Source organism: Spermophilus citellus, assembly GCF_964194105.1.
Source record: "Spermophilus citellus genome assembly, chromosome: 13".
Classification (NCBI taxonomy): Eukaryota; Metazoa; Chordata; class Mammalia; order Rodentia; family Sciuridae; genus Spermophilus; species Spermophilus citellus.
Window position 1 is genome coordinate 95,774,718 of NC_138193.1, and position 16,441 is coordinate 95,791,158.

The 16,441-nt window shown below is 44.6% G+C and overlaps 1 protein-coding gene across 1 annotated transcript in view; it reads right to left on the reverse strand.

Annotated features, from left to right (window-relative positions):
• Window positions 1-12,951, reverse strand: part of DPYSL5 (dihydropyrimidinase like 5) — an 83,493-nt gene extending 70,542 nt beyond the window's left edge. The window contains exon 1 of the mRNA XM_081265388.1: window positions 12,668-12,951. The gene's annotated coding sequence lies outside the window, so the exon portion shown is untranslated. The remainder of the gene's footprint in view (window positions 1-12,667) is intronic.
• Between the last annotated feature and the right edge of the window lie 3,490 nt (window positions 12,952-16,441).

The window sequence follows — 16,441 nt, forward strand, 5'->3', positions numbered from 1 at the left end:
CACACACCTTCCAAGCCAATCCCTCAGGTCCTTGGAACCTGCCCTGCAGCTTCATACCCATCCCTCTGTCTGGCATCTTATCCCCCAAATTCCACCCACACACCTGGTTGTGAAGACCTTGGCTGGATCCCAATGGTTAGGATGGTTCTCTTGCCTGCAGCCCCATGGGCCCTGCCCCACATTAGCTACATTCTGCCTCTTCACTGCCCACTGCATAGTCTCCAGACAGGAAGCAGCTGAGCCTCCTTAATGGTTGGGGCTCCTATCCATCTTTTCCTTTCCATGGTACTCTGATGGGCCTGAGATTGGCAGATGCTCAGAGAATGTCAGCTATCTTCCCCATCATCTATTCAAATAATTCTACTCTGGGATTTGCACCTGCTCTAGATGGAAAGTCATCTAGATGTCCTCAGAATTGTCTATGTCTGCTTCTTTCAGATAGGGGTCCAAAAGTGTGGCATTAATTGAGACCTTAAGGACAAAAGGGCACTTCTTCCCAGAGCATGCTGGTGGGGCTAACCATTTAACTGTATGTAATTTCCAAACTACTTTATATCTTTATATTAAAGCAAAAAGAGCATATTGTGAACTAGACATTGCATTATTTTTTAAAGATTAAAACACGAGGCTTTAACAGTCATAAAAGACCACATACATACATGATTTCATTTACATATGTCTAGATATGCAAATCCATCAAAGCAATTTTAAAAATTACATATTCTGACTCTACCCAATCACTTATATTAGTCACAGTATTAGTTAGGGCACTTTTTTGGAGAAGGGATGTATACAGTTCCCATCCTGGTGGAGATGACAATCCAACCACTGACCTGCTTAGTTCCAAAGCCACAGGGCTTCTTACTGATGAGGCTGGCTGAGTCTGGCTAAGAGAATGGTGTGTGTGTGTGTGTGTGTGTGTGTGTGTGTGTATTTGCAGACTAAGCCCTTCTCCCTTCTCACAGGGGCCTTGGGAGCTGTAGGGCAAAGATGCTTAATGGAGTAAGAATGACTTAATATTTAGCAGCCCCTCTTTGGAATTTGCTATCAGCTCTGCCTCCTTGGCCACACAGGTGGCAGTGCCCCATAATCTTCCTGTGACTTTCTCAGGTCCTGATGCAGGCACCTCTACCCTGACCAGGGCCAAAGGCAGGCAGATAGCTGCCATCCCCAGGGACTGACCCAGGGAGAGCCAGGGAGGAGGTAATGGTGGAGTCTTCAAAGAAGAAGTAGTTTCTGCTCAGTTTGGAAGAAAATTCCCTAAACTGCTTATCTGAAGAGAAAGAGAGAGATGCCTTTTTCTGGAAACCACTATTATATTGTTTATTGTATCAGGCATGGGGAGGGGGAACAGAGTGATGAATGAAAAGTCATTTTCAAATAATAGAAATTTAAAAATGAATTCATTTTTAAAAACTAAATCAGGCATATAAAAGCAGGAGATGAGAAACTGCAGTGAGAAAGGGAAGGAAAAATAATCGGATTACTTAAAGACTAATCTGTTGAGAAGAATCAGGGGGGGGGAAAAGTGACTGCCATTTGCTATATGGTAGCTATATGACCTTGGGAAAAATGGGGGGGAAATATATGTAAGGGAGGGGATGGGATTAGGAAAGACAGTGGAATGAATCAGACATAACTTTCCTATGTTCATATATGAAATCATGACCAGTGTAACTCCACATCATGTACAACCACAATAATGGGATGCTAATTAGAATAAGTTATATTCTACATATGTGTAATATGTTAAAATACACTCTACTGTCAAGTATATCTAAAAAGAACAAAGAAAAAGAAAAAGGAAAGAAAAAAGTAGCAAATATAAAGAAAGATATATATTTCTTAACACATTATGTGTGTGTGTATGGGTGTGTATGTGTGTGTATTTTCTTAAAACCTTATTATTGGCGGGGTACAGTGGCACACATTTATAATCCCAGTGACTCAGGAGGTTGCAGCAGGAGGACTGCAAGTTTCAGGCCAGCCTCAACAACTTAGAGAGGCCCTGTCTCAAAATAAAAAATAGAAAGGACTGGGGATAAGGTTCAGTGGGGTAAAGTGTCCCTGGGTTCAGTCACCAGTACAAACAAACATACATATTACTGGGCCTGACATGATGGTGCATCCCTGTAATCCCAGCTACTGGAGGGATAGGGGCAAGAAGAGCACAAGTTTAAGGCTAGTCTGGGCAATTTAGAGAGACACTGTCTCAAAACACAATAAAAAAGTCTTATCAGCTGGGTAGTAAAATCATGTCTGTGATTGTCACGAGAAATGAACAAGGATTTTCCCTGCTATTTTTTTCTGAAATAATAAAAAAAAATCAGACACAGTTTAAATGTCCATCAATAAGTAAATGTTTAAATAGAAGACAGTACATTCCAATGGAAGGGTAGACAGCCATTTAAAAGCTTACATCTGTAAATCAGGTAGAGATGAGCAAAACTATTTTCTAATGTCAGATTTCTGAAAGAAGAGAATATGAACTAGAATCCAGTGTGTTTACAATTCTGTAAGAATTAGACCAGCATTTGGACAAGGATTTGAATGGAACAAGCAAAAATTACATTGGCTGGGTTGGTAAACGGTTAATTGATTAAATATTGGAATATTAGATTTATACATTTTAGTGTACAAAATTAAATCCTATATATAAATAACATGAAATATCTAAGTGCTTACAGGGTTCAGAGTTTAATCATTAAGTCTAGGCTTTAGAGCAATGAACTGATCTTACATATTTGCTTGTAGGAGGACCAACACCAAACAGGGCTCATGCTAAGAAAAAAAAAAATCTTTCTCAGGAATAACTTGGGATGTGAACAGATCTTCTAAGAAAAAAACAGCCAAAAAAAAAAAAAAAAAAGAACGACAAAAAGAAAGAAAGAAGAAAGAAAGAAAGAAAGAAAGAAAGAAAACAGCCAAGTTTTGAATTCATGACTGCCTTGTTAGAATCCTTTGGTATACATGTTTCATTACCGCCATTGTCTAGTTACTCCTAAATCACTGCCGTGTCTACACTGGCCATAGTTATCACTGCCATGCTTCCTGGGCCACACAGTGAAGACCAGTCACGGAGATGAACTGGCTTTGCCTTCTATCCACAATCTAAAGGTTACTGCTCAAGTGTCCATGCCTGATCTTTATGGCTTTTCATTAGTCGCAGAGGTTCTTTCTATTATAATTCAATTGGAGGAATCATATCTGTTTTAAGTCTTTTCAGAAGTCCATTAAAAAATGAGATATATTCTTTCTTTCTCTCTCTGCTCCCTGGATATCACAAGCTGAACAATCTTCCTCCACTGCTACCCTTCTGCCATGATGCTCTGCCTCACGTGGGCCCAGAGCAATACAGTCAGTGGACCCTGGACTGAGACCTCTGAAACCACTGCCCTCCTTTTGAAAGACTTGTACAGTGAAACCTAAAAAACACTGATAAAAAAAAAAAAATAAAAGCACAGACTTCCTGTTCATAGATTGGAAGAATTACAATTGTTAAAATGTCTATACTGCTAACAGTGATCTAAAGACTCAATGGAATCCTGATCAAGATCTCAATGAAGTTTTTACAGAAATAGAAAAAACAAAAACAAAAAAACAAAACCCAAAATTCATATGAAACCTGACAGACTCTGAAAAGTCAAAGCAATTTGAATCGCAAACAAAAAAGCAGAAAGACTCACATTTCCCAATTTCAAAATGCATTATAAAGTATTCAAATCAATGTGATACTAGCAAAAAACCTGGGACCTATAGACCAATGGAACTGGACAGAGCCCAGAAATAAACCAACATGTATACTATCAACTGATCTTTTTTTTAAATTTGTTTTTTTTTTTTTTTAAGAGAGAGTGAGAGAGGGGAGAGAGAGAGAGAGAGAGAGAGAGAATTTTTAATATTTTTATTTTTTTAGTTCTCGGCGGACACAACATCCCTGCCGGTATGTGGTGCTGAGGATTGAACCCGGGCTGCACGCATGCGAGGAGAGCGCGCTACCGCTTGAGCCACATCCCCAGCCCCTATCAACTGATCTTTGACAAGAGTATCAAGAACACACAATGGGGAAAAGATAGTTTCTTCAATAAATTATGAAAAAGCATGAAATTAGGCCCTTGTCTTACACCATACATAAAAATCAACTTGATATTATACCAAACTAAAAACTTCTACAAAGGAAATAATCAAATGAAAAGACAACCTACAAAGTAGGAGAAAATATTTGCAAACCATATATCCAATAAACAGTAAATTGTCAAAATATGTAAGTTACACACTAATGTATAGCAAAAATAAACATTGACTGAAAATGGATAAAAGACCTGAATAGACATTTCTTCAAAGAATGGCCTAAAGATACAGAAGAGGTTCTCAACCTCACTAACTAGTGAAGTGCAAACCAAAACCACAAAGAGAGATCACCTCACTCATGTTAGGATGGCTATCATCAGAGAGAGGAGAGAAAAAAAGGATCATGGAGAATGTGGGGAAAAGGGAACTCTTGGTGGGACTGAAGCTACTATGGAACATGGAATAGAGGTTCCTTTAAAAATCAAATAAAACTACTATAGGATCCAGCAACCCCACATCTGAGTACACATTCAGAGGAGTTATAATTACATCTTGAAGAGGTATCATGTTTATGTGCACTGAACATGTTCACAGCAGCATTATTCTTAACAGCCAGGATATGGAAGCAAACTAAGTGTCCCTAAGTGGATGGATGGAGAAAGAAAACGAGGCAGACATGTGCAATGGAATATTATTCAGCCTCTAAAAAGGGAAAATATCCTTTCATTTGCAACAACATGGATGAACCTGGAGGACATTTCGCTAAGTGAAAAGCGTCAGTCACAGAACAACAGATACTGCCTGTGTCAATCACATGAAGAAACCAAAATAGTCAAATTCACAGTAAAGAGTAGGGAGTTGCTGGAGGCTGATGGGGGCGGGGGTCACAATCTACTAAAACAGAACATGTGTACTTTGACTCAGCAATTCCACTCATCAGTATATATCCAAGAGGAAAACACACATATTCACCAAAGACACCTACTAGTAGAACGTTCATAGCAGCAGTGTTCTTAATAGCCCCCAAACTGGAACCCTACCCCAACACCTGTCAACAACATAATAAACTGTGGGATGTTTATAAAATGCAATGCTTTGTATTGAAAATGAGCAAATTAAATATAACAATAAGAGGAATCTCACAAACATAACCGCAAAAGAAGCCACTCAGGAAGAGTGCCTATGATTCCCTTTGTAAAAAGTTTGAAACAGGCAAAGTTGATTGACTCTGTAAGTCAGGATAGTGGTTAGCTACCTTGAAGGAAACATTAGTCACTGGGAGATGATACAGGGGCTTTGGGTACTTGTAATCTTCTGTTTCTTGACTTGAGGCTGATTACATGGGTATATTTAGTTTGCAAAAATTCATCAAGGTATGCTTTTATGATTTGCATACTTCTCTATGTATCTGTTATATCTCACTAAAAAGTTTTTAAACATATTTTGGGGGCTGGAGGGAAACCTACCCCAACATTGGTAGAGTGCTTGCCTAGCATATGCAAGACCCTGGGTTTGATCCACAGCACCAAATACACATATTTTTAAAATGTAAATTTATTTATTTATAGTTAATTATAGTAGGGCTCAGTGGCACATGCCTGTAATCCCAGCGACTCAGGAGGCTGAGGTGGGAGGTCAAATTTGAGGCCAGCCTTGGCAACTTAGACTCTGTTCTCAAATTAAAAAATAAGCTGGGTATGTTGGCACATGCCTGTAACTTCAGCAATTCAGGAGGCTGAGGCAAGGGAACTGAAAGTTTGAGGCCAGCCTCAGCAACTTAGCAAGGTCCCAAGCAGCTTAGTAAGGTCCTAAGCAGCTTAGGAAGCCCCTGTATCAAAAAAAAAAAAAAAAAAGAAAAAAAAAGGGGGGGGGACGGGGGGGGGGCCTGGGGATGTAGCTCAGTGATAAAGTACCCCTGGGTTCAATCTCCACTATAAATAAATAATCAGATAGATAGATAGATAGATAGATAGATAGATAGATAGATAGATAGATAGGGCTGAAGATGTGGCACAGTGATAGAGTGCCTCTGGGTTCAATCCCCAGTAATGAAAAAAATCATCTATCTATCTATCAGTCTATCTATACATATTTTTATATATTTACATTAAATACATATACATACATATTTTAATATACCCTCAGCCAATCTCTCTCCCCCAAAGTCAGCATTTTATGTATATGTATTGCCACTTGGTAATGTGGTATGCTTAAATCAGTCCAAGTAACTTCACGAAGGTTACAAGGATTCCACAGATGTTGGAAACAAGACCAAAATGATCTGAAATTTTAAAATCAGCTGTGGTGTTTTGGTTTAACAACAGAATGAGTACGTCAATCCACAAGGATGGAAATCCAAAGTGGTAAAAATGAGAAAGAAGACAGCTTTTGCATCAATAGCAGGTCTTGCTCTGCAGAAGGACAAAGGGAAGGACAGGACCAGACAAAGAAGTGAGAATAAAGACCCAGGCCTGAGAAACGAGAGTAAGCCCATGGCAGATTTGAAAGCAACAAAGGGGCAGCCTGGAATGGACACTGGCGTGACACAAAGATAGTGTGATTGAGGGCACTGCTAATGTGTGGAAGACACACATTCACACGCAGTCCAAGCCGGAGAGACCCAAAAAACTCTGCCAAGCCAATGAAAACGGACAGATGTCAGGGGGCGGGGAATGACATGGATCAATTTGGAATGCAGAAATGCTCCTTTTTTCAAGAGAATCTAGTCATTCATAAAACCTCAACTTCACAAGGGCAAAATGATTTTAAATTTAAAGGGGAACCCATTGGTCTCAATGGCTGGAAAAATCCCATAAAAATAATATCTAGATCATTCAGTCATCCTTTCAATATTATCTATTGGATGCCTGCTCTGAGCAATATTTTGTGTTAGAAACTACATGGCTGAGAAAAGAGGTACAAATTCTATTTTCAACATGATGAGCTGCTATTTGATAACCCACTGCTAAATTCTTTAGTTTATTGTAAACCTAATACCCAACTACTGAAGTTCTCAGGTTGGGGTAGTGTTTGAAAGCATGGAACTTGAGATGATTAGTATTTTTGTGTCAACTTGGTTAGGCTGTAGTACCCAGTTATCAAAGACTCATCTAAGTGTTGCCCAGAAGGTATTTTGTAGATGTAATATCCACAGTCGATTAGCATAAAGGAAACTTCCTTCAGTGATTCGAGTGAGCCTCATACGTTGAATAAGTGAAAAGCTGAGATGTCCCTAAGAAAGAAGAAATTCTAGTTTAAGATGGAAACATCAGCTCCTGCCTGCCTGTCCTCCAAATATCATACATGCCAGTCTCCTCCATCACACAAACCCTATAGGCTTCTGCTTTTCTGGGGAAGATAAACTGACAGTGATCCTGGGCACGCTTCAGTGTTAGAGCTCTGGTTCTGCCATTTCCCTCCTTCGATGACCCTTCTATCTCCATTACCTCATCTGTAAGATGGGAATAATAAAAGCCTTCTAACTCATAGGAATTAGAAACCCCCCCAGAACAGAGAAGGTATTTTGAAAGTGTTTGTGAAAGATGTAGCATCTATATTTCTTAGCTGGAAAACTACAGATGTTATATTTCTAATAATTTGTCATCAACTAGTCATTCCTTTCCCCTCCAAGAACAGAACAGCCTTGTACCATGACCCTCACCAGTCACAGGTGGCAGAGTGAGACATCAGACTAACCCCACACATAGGGACAATCTGGCAAAGCTGGGGTCAAAGCACTTCTGGAACATTCCTAACTCTCCAAGTTCTCAGCTGCTCAAAGCAGCTGCGGATAACAGGGTTACCCAGGAACAGACCCAGCACAGAGCTATTCCTACTATTTGCAAGGGTGGAGTTTTCAAAAAGGGGTCCTCATCATTCTTTCTGTCCTCACTGTTGATATTCTATCACAGCAACCTGCCCTGACCCCCAGGACCGAAAAATTCAATGGGGAATTAAAGTGTTGTTTTTGTGGGCATATGTTTTGGGGGGACAGGAGGATGATGATGGTGATGGTGATGATGATGATAGCTGACCTTTATTGATCATTCATTAGATGATCAATAAATGCTGTCAGGGCTCTCCAGGTAGATGCTACACCCACCAACCATGCTCATTGTGCAGAGGACCAAATTAAGTCCCTGATAGACAAACAACTCACCTAAGGACAGAGAGAAAGTGAAAGGGGTGTATTTGAGCCCAGGCTTTCTGGCCCAAGGTCTAGTTTCCCCTTCTGTGTACACTCTGAGCCTGGATTGTGAGGAGGGGTCCACAGAGCAAGAGGAAGCACAAACTGAGCTTTGATTGATGGCAGCATTTGACATGCTCAGGCGGTGCTATGGTTAAGTCAACCTATTTTAAACAAGTCTCAAGACTGAAATAGAAGAAATTATAAACAGGTTCCTTCATGGATTTTTGTTGAAATATATAATTTATGCCCATTTTTATACATAAATATCAAAGTTCATAAAAGATTCATACTTTACTATTCGAGTCTTTCATCTTTATCTAAAAAAACATAAGGCAAGGCCATTTTGAAATTACTTCTCATTTATTCACTAGCAGTGCAATAAAATCAAACATCCACTTTCTTGAAAAATAATAAAACACATTTATTCTAATTTGCTCTCCTATTACACCAATTTCTTCCTATAGGATTTCACATTGACAAAAGATGTTCTGTATTATTGTTCTCCTATTGGATCCTGTGAACTACTTTTCAAATTATTTTCTTTTTTAAAAATATTTTTTAGTTGTTAGTGGACCTTTATTTCATTTATTTATATGCTGTGCTGAGAATCGAACCCAGTGCCTCACACATGCTAGGCAAGCGCTCCACTACTAAGCCACAACCCCGGCCCCTCAAATTATTTTTTTTATAGCTCAGAAAACAAAAAAAAAAAGGATATACAGGATCAGATTCTATCAGAAAGTGATAATTTTTTACACCAGGAAGATAGACTGGGTCTCAGATACTCTTGTCTAATAATACCAACTCGACTGGCTCTCAATATTTTTCTAAGCCCAAATTTAAAAGAAAAAGACTTATAAAAACAGTTTACTTTTTGTCCCAGAGATTTGTCCACAATTACAATATCCTTTGGTCCATAGTTCTATGGCATTAACACAGGATTGAGCTGAATCCGGCATCAGAGGAGATATTAGGGAGGGAATATTCTCAGATACCCACATCAGGAGGAGTATGGAGACAGGTGGAGTACTACAAGTGAAGGCTACTCTAAGTCTCCAAACTGTAAATGTGCCTTGCTGTGCAACTGCTTCCAGAGATAGAAGCATGTAGCAGCACATTGAGAATCATGGAACTATCCTGGCTCCTCTCTCATCTGGGAGAGATTATGTTGAAAACTGCTTGGGCTTCATGGTCCATGAACATTTTTGTGTAGACTTAGCTAAGATCCCCAAAGTCAGGGAGACAAAGAGTTAAGAATGGCACTCTAGAATCCTAGAGGTATGAAGTCCTTCTCTGAGGCCACCTGTCTTTCCCCTCTTGGGTTCTGTGTCCCAGAAGTTTTCACAGGAGCAGCCTCAGCAGAAGAGATGGGGATGCTGCTGCTTTCCCTCCCTCTTCTCTGTAAAAATGAGCTGGCATACTGCAGTCTTCATCCTTAGACTCTCCTCCATGAGGATGGGTTTCTACTGGATTTTTCAGAATGTTTTCATATAATTAAACCCTCCTGAAAATCTGTTCAATTATTACACAAAGAATAAGCCTATAAAACAGTCCCTCTTGAAACTTTTCTCTTCGGACAATGACAGGAAAACATTTCTTTCACAAGAATACAAGAAAAACTCCACGTTTAGATTTCTGACTTTCCGACATTGGGATTCCTAGTTTTACACGCTTAGGATGCAAGTATGCAAACATACATGAGTGTATACATGAATGCATGCATGTATATTCATTTGTATTTCATTCTTAACTAAAATACAACTAAAAACATCCAATGAACAATGTTCCAGCTAATCCTCTCAGATCAATTTTGTAAATTCTGGGAGGCACCTCCTTAAAGCACCATCTTTTAAAAGCAACAAGACCTACCTACTGCTGATCCTGGACAAGAGACCTTAATGTGGATAAGTACTGTCTGGACTGGGCAAGAACCAACAGTGACATCACAGTCCCTTACTTTACTAACCAGGTTAGTAAATAAATTCCTGAGGTTTCAAGGCTACGATAAGACAGCCATAAGGTTCATCCATTAACTTAATGGCAAACGTAAGTGAGGTCGATCTGTTCTATTTTGTTTTGTTATTTAGACAAGTTTTCCCCACTCTTGAAACAATAATGCATCTACTTTGCTTTTTCTTTTTTAAACCAATGGCAATTTAACTTTATTTTAAAGATTCACCTTTAACTTATCAGTTAAACAATTATCACAGAAAACTTACATAACAGAATCCTGTTTGACTGACATTTCACATGTCAAGGCTCTGCAGCTCTGACACGCAAGGTGCTTAGATAGCTGGCAAGACTAAGTACACCTAAAGCTCAGCTGAATCCCTGTTCTGTGTTTCCACTCTGTTCTTCTGCTTTCCCATGGGCAAGCAGCCACCACCTATCGCAGAGCCATCTCAGTCTTAGGTCAGCAGACAATACAGGCGAAATCTGCAAAGAACGCACTGGCTTGGGTGTGGTCACCGGCAAATGAAAGCACTGATCCCCCGGTTGTAGGCTCTAAAACCAAGAGCCGCACCCTTGGCGGGTAATCCCCAAGCCTGTTTCTCCCCAGTTTTAACACCAGCCCTGATGACTACCCCTAGGAAGCACAGCAGTCCCTAGACCGGGGCAATCTGGTCAGACAAAGCCAGCTACTTTCGAGAGCAGACTCTATACCCAGGAGACCTCTGGCCTCTGGGACTTGCATTGCAACCGTCCGCTGCGCGCCGCTAAGCACAGCACGTCTGAGCTGCTGGTCAACAGCTTGGGGCAGACGGCGGCGCCTCAGCCTGAAGGCACCCTACACTGGGGAGGCGACTGTGCCCCAGCCTCACAGCGTGGGGACGCTCTACTCCCAAGCGGAATTCTCAACGGGGCCGAGGGCCCCAACGCAAACCCCAACGAGACAGCACGTGCCTTGAGGTTTCTCCGCGAGCATTTTCCATACCAGAACATTACACACCTAAATTCTGGGGGGGCCCTGTTTCGACGTCGGGCGAACACCACGGTCGGCTATTGTTCTCCGGGGCGGGAGACGCCCCCCACACCGCCTCCCAGGCAGCATTTGCCTCCGGGCAAAGCCCTTCAGCTCTGCCAGAACAGGGCGTGCCGGGGGCGCTGCAGATTATCACAAAATCCTAACTGAGTCCCTACGGGCACGTTCCAAGCTGGGAAACAAAGCTCCTCGCGGGGACAGCCTCACACCCGTCCCGAGAGCCGCCATCCTGGGTCCCTTGCCCCGTCCTAGGACTACGCCCAGCCGGCCACTTGGGCCGCCGCGCCCCTTCCCCAGCACTGAGGGTCTTTAGGCCCGAGACCCGCCTCTCAGCTGCCTGCCCCTCCCCCCGGAAGACGCCCCTTCCTAAGGCAGACCCCTCCCCCGCAGAGCTCTAGGCTCCAACCCCCTCCGGGCTTCCCTCCTCAAACCCAGGCGGTCTCCACCCTCCCGCATCTCTCCTCCACTTCTCATTCTTCATCGATCAGCCTCGCCCCGCGCCACCTGCACCGAGCTCCTTCCCTCTGTCCTCCGAACCTCCCTCACCGCCCCCCATCCCGTTCCCTTCTCAAACCCTGGTCCCTGCAGTCTTCCCTCAGACTCGGTCACCTGTCCCCACCCAACTCTCCAGCTTTCCCCATCTTTGCTCAAAACGAGGCCTTTGCCTCTGTCTCTTCCCTTCCCGGCTCCTCTCCAGCTCAGACTCTAGCCCCCTCCCCTAGCCCAGGGCGTCGAGGTCCTCGCCCGCCGGGATCTAAATTGCGGGTTGAGCTCTGGCTCAGGGCTCAAGGAAGGGACGCAGATACGCGCCGGGAAGGGGTCGGGTAGCGGCAGGAGGCCTTTTGTGGTTCCCGCAGGTGCCTCAAAGCGATGGCGGGAGTCTTCTGCAGGCGTCCGCTCGCTAGCCGGGCGGATGGAACGGACCGCGGAGTCTGGTACAGGCTTGGCATAAAGTGGGATGGACTGAGGTTGTGTATCTGGATGGTGGGTGGGGACCGGGGACAGCGCCGATCCAGGAACGCTGGCAGGACGAGACGGCGAACGGAGAAACCACCCTCGCCCCTTGCCTTCCAGCCTTTCACTGCACGCGGATCAACAAGGGTAGGGCACCTACTGTGTGCTGAGCACGAATCCCTTCCACCCAGCCACCTCCTCACCCCGATTATTTGCAAATCCCACGAACACATAAAACGCCAAGGCACGATATCCTGTGGGCGTACAAAGAGGACCTGCCTAGCACTCCCGTTCAGCAGGCTGGCCGCCCCCAATTCCAAACCTTCCGCCGCGTCCCCGGCAGCTGGGCCCCTCGACGCACCCCATTCCCTCCCTTTTGTGCACCTCAGAGAAAAACAGGGAGGGAGCGAGATGGAGGTCCCAGCCTGGGGAGACTATGCCCACCTCTACCCTGTGCCCACCGCCCTCACCCACTCCTCCGTGATGCTGCTGAGATGGTTGGTTGATCGTTCTGTCTCCCGGTCTCGCCGCGGCGCGGGAGCTGCCGGTGCTTGGGGCGCCAGCGGCTGCAAGCGCGCTCGCTCGGTGGCCGCCTTAGCGCGCTTGGCGCTGGACTCCGAAGTGGCGAGCGGGGGAGGGGACGCGAGTGGGGGCTGGGAGAGGCCTGGGCCAATCACGGATCAGATGGCTCCTCCCCAGCGCTCCCCACCTCTAGCTAGCAGGTTAGGGGGAGACTGGGACCCGAGGCATCCCGCACCCTCCGCGCGGCGCCTGCCGCCTTGGGACTACAACTCCCGACAGACCCTGCAGCAGAGCCGGGGTCCGAGAGGGGACAGAGGGCGCGGCCCGAGAACCCGGCTGACCCCCCCCCCTGCCCCGCGCGCGCCCTTCTCCGCGTTCCTTTGGGTTTCCATGGTGACTTGCAACATTTCACAAAGCCCGGGCGTTGGAACGCGCTGATGCACTGGTCTCCTGGGAGGGCTACGGGGGAGGGTTCCGAGGACACACTGCCTCCCCTCCCCCTGCAGGACCCCACCCGAGGGCCTGGAACAATGAGGCTGCAGCTTCTCCCTGGCAGTTACCGAGCTGCCCCTTCCTGTGGGGCCCCACCGAGGCCTCCGAGTTCGCGCCCGGACCCGGTGCGACGCCGGCGGAATTGCTAGCTGCAGAGGGCTAGGGTAGTCGTTATAGGGAAACTCTTCTCGCCAAGCGGGGCCAGCTGATTTCGCAGCTGGCCCCTTTGAGGTCTGGTAGAGTTCATTTTCGGACGGCGACGATTTTGACCAGCCTGCGCTGGGGTTTCCGCATCCAGAGCTTTCTGGCCCAGGCTGACTGTCCTATTTCTGGCATCTCCTTTCAAGGGATGGTGAAACCACTGGAAATATTTTGTAACCCAATTTCCATCCGCTTCACCTTTTTCTTCATGTTTTACACGCATCATTTAACAAAAACAATTTATAAAAGGAGTAGGAGGATCATCACCCCGTTCCTCACTTCGTTATCCCCGCTCAAGCCTTTGCTGTACATCTGCGTTATTTTCTGTAGTTATAATGATACTTTGGATATGGTTTAGTAATTTGCTTTTTTTCGCTTAATATCACCTCAGAGGTGTTTCAAAACGCGTTAAAATGAAGCATCTTAACCCCATCCGGGGACCCCCTAACCGGTTGCTGAAGAAGACCCTCCTGTCCCGGGTTCTCCTCCCCACTCCACTGTGGGGAGTCATCTTCCGCACCACCACCCAATGCCTTACTCAAGAAATAGTCTCGTGAGGTGACCTCAGGTTACTTTCAAGGAAAAGCATACTTCACGACTCCTGGGGGCAAGTCCTCGCCCCCGGCATCACAACCGAATCTACTCTGGCAAGCGGCCTGCAAAGCCCGCCAAAGCGGGGTCCAAGTGAGCTACTTTGCCAGGTGGAGCGGAGTTACCAGCCGCCTCCCTGCAGCTGGTCCGCCCGCTACCGCGCGCGTGCCACCACGCGCTTTTTGCCTAAGGCAGAGGGAGTCCTCTAGTGGCAGGAAATGTTTTCTGCAGTGTTTAGTGGACCTTGAATTGGTCCTACCTGCCCTGACCAAAGAAAGGGCTGGCTTAAGAGTATCTGTTGGCTTGAGAAATTGATAAAGGTCATACCCAAACCCAAGATTGCAAATATCCCCAAAATTGAATTATATATATATACATACACAACACACACACACACACACACACACACACATATATATATATATATATATATATATATATATATACACACATATACATATACATACAGTCTAGGTTCTCTCTTGAGTATCAAAAAGAGTGCAGAGCTTAGAATTACACAGCTCTTCTGCCTCAGCTCACTCCTTCTTCTTTCTCCCTCCAGAGGGCTGGATCTCCAGTGCAGAGACTGTCCTGATAGTGGATGACTCATGGAGAGGCTATTGGCAAGCCATCAGCCCCCAGATGTTCCTTCCTCTGCTGTGTGGACGGATTCATCCCCTGGGTGCCCTCAGGGAAAAGGGTCTCCAACATGCTGAGAAACTATATTGTTTTCTTCCTCAGACTTCTCTTTTCACCTATTTGCCCCTCTCATACTTCTTGGTGCCAACACCAATACGGGGAACACATTGTCAAGTCCATTAGCCATTGAAATCATCATGAGTCAACAGCAAACCTCTATATCCAGGTCACTTCCACAGATCAGGAGCCAAAAAATGGACTAGAAGACAGACAAACACACATTGGGAGAGGATAACAGGACTCAGAGGAAGCACAAAGAAGCTCTACAAACAGAAACGCAGCTGAGGGTCTAGCCCAATGGTAGAGAGCTTGTCTATTATGAATGAGGCCCTGGGTTCACCCCCCAGTACCAAAAAGAGAGGGAGAGATAGAGATAGAATAGAGATAGATAGATAGATAGATAGATAGATAGATAGAGAAAATTAGATGCAGAAACTGAGACGGGGGAAATGAGATCTAAAGAATTCTAGACCCCAGACCTGTGGCTACCCAGTCCCACATAGAAAATAGGGAAGGAGCCTGGAGAGGCTGGGAGGTGGGAGCTCCAGCAGAAAACATCAGAATCAATTCCAGTGGCTTATCACTACCCTTGAAAGGCCAATGAACTCCCTCCAATTTTATTTTATTTTATTTATTTAAGTACCAGGGATTGAACTCAGGGGCACTTGAACACTGAGCCACATACCCAGCCACCCAGCCCTGTTTTGTATTTTATTTAGATACAGGGTCTCACTGAGTTGCTTAGCACCTACCTCACTGTTGCTGAGGCTGGTTTTGAACTCACATGCCTCCTGCCTCAGCCTCCGAAGCTGCTGGGATTATAGGCATGTGCCATTGTGCCCAGCTTCCCCCCAAATTTAAATCATTCCTTCTGGCAAGTTTGATTTTAAAATAAGAATTTGTCTTCTCTTGGAATTAGAATGGCCAGACACCAGCATAAGGGAGGAATTGCAAGATGATGCAGCTGCCTGAGCCCCATAACAGAAACCCATAGTTCTCAATTTGCATTTATTTCACACACATATAACAATTCTTTAAGCCAAAGGGAACCTAGACATTGCAGAGTCTCACAATGCCAACATTATATGGATGAGGATAACGATGCTTTGTTTTATGCTTTTTTCTCCTTTAGTAAAATTCACTTGCGTGTTAGCAAGAATAACAATGAGGGCAAGAAACACAACTCTGATAAACAATCACCTTCAGAGAACAAGAACTTTAAGAACCAGATTTTTTTTTTTTTTTTTTTTTTTTTTTTTTTTGGTACAGGGAATTGAACTCAGGGGCACTCGACCACTGACCCACTTTCCAGTCCTATTTTGATTTTATTTAGAGACAGGGTCTCACTAGGTTGCTTTGCACCTCACTGTTACTGAGAGTGGCTTTGAACTCCTGCCCCAGCCTCCCAAACTGCTGGGATTACAGGCCACTACATCAGCGAAGAACCAGATCTTTTTTTTTTTCTCCAAAGAGAGAGTGAGAGAGGAGAGAGAGAGAGAGAGAGAGAGAGAGAGAGAGAGAGAGAGAGAGAGAATGAGAATTTTTTTTTAATATTTATTTTTTAGTTCTCGGCGGACACAACATCGTTGTTTGTATGTGGTGCCGAGGATCGAACCCGGGCCGCACGCATGCCAGGCGAGCGCGCTACCACTTGAGCCACATCCCCAGCCCCAGAACCAGATCTTTAATCATCTTTCCTCTGCCCCCACCAGTCACACTGTACAACACAATGCCTTATT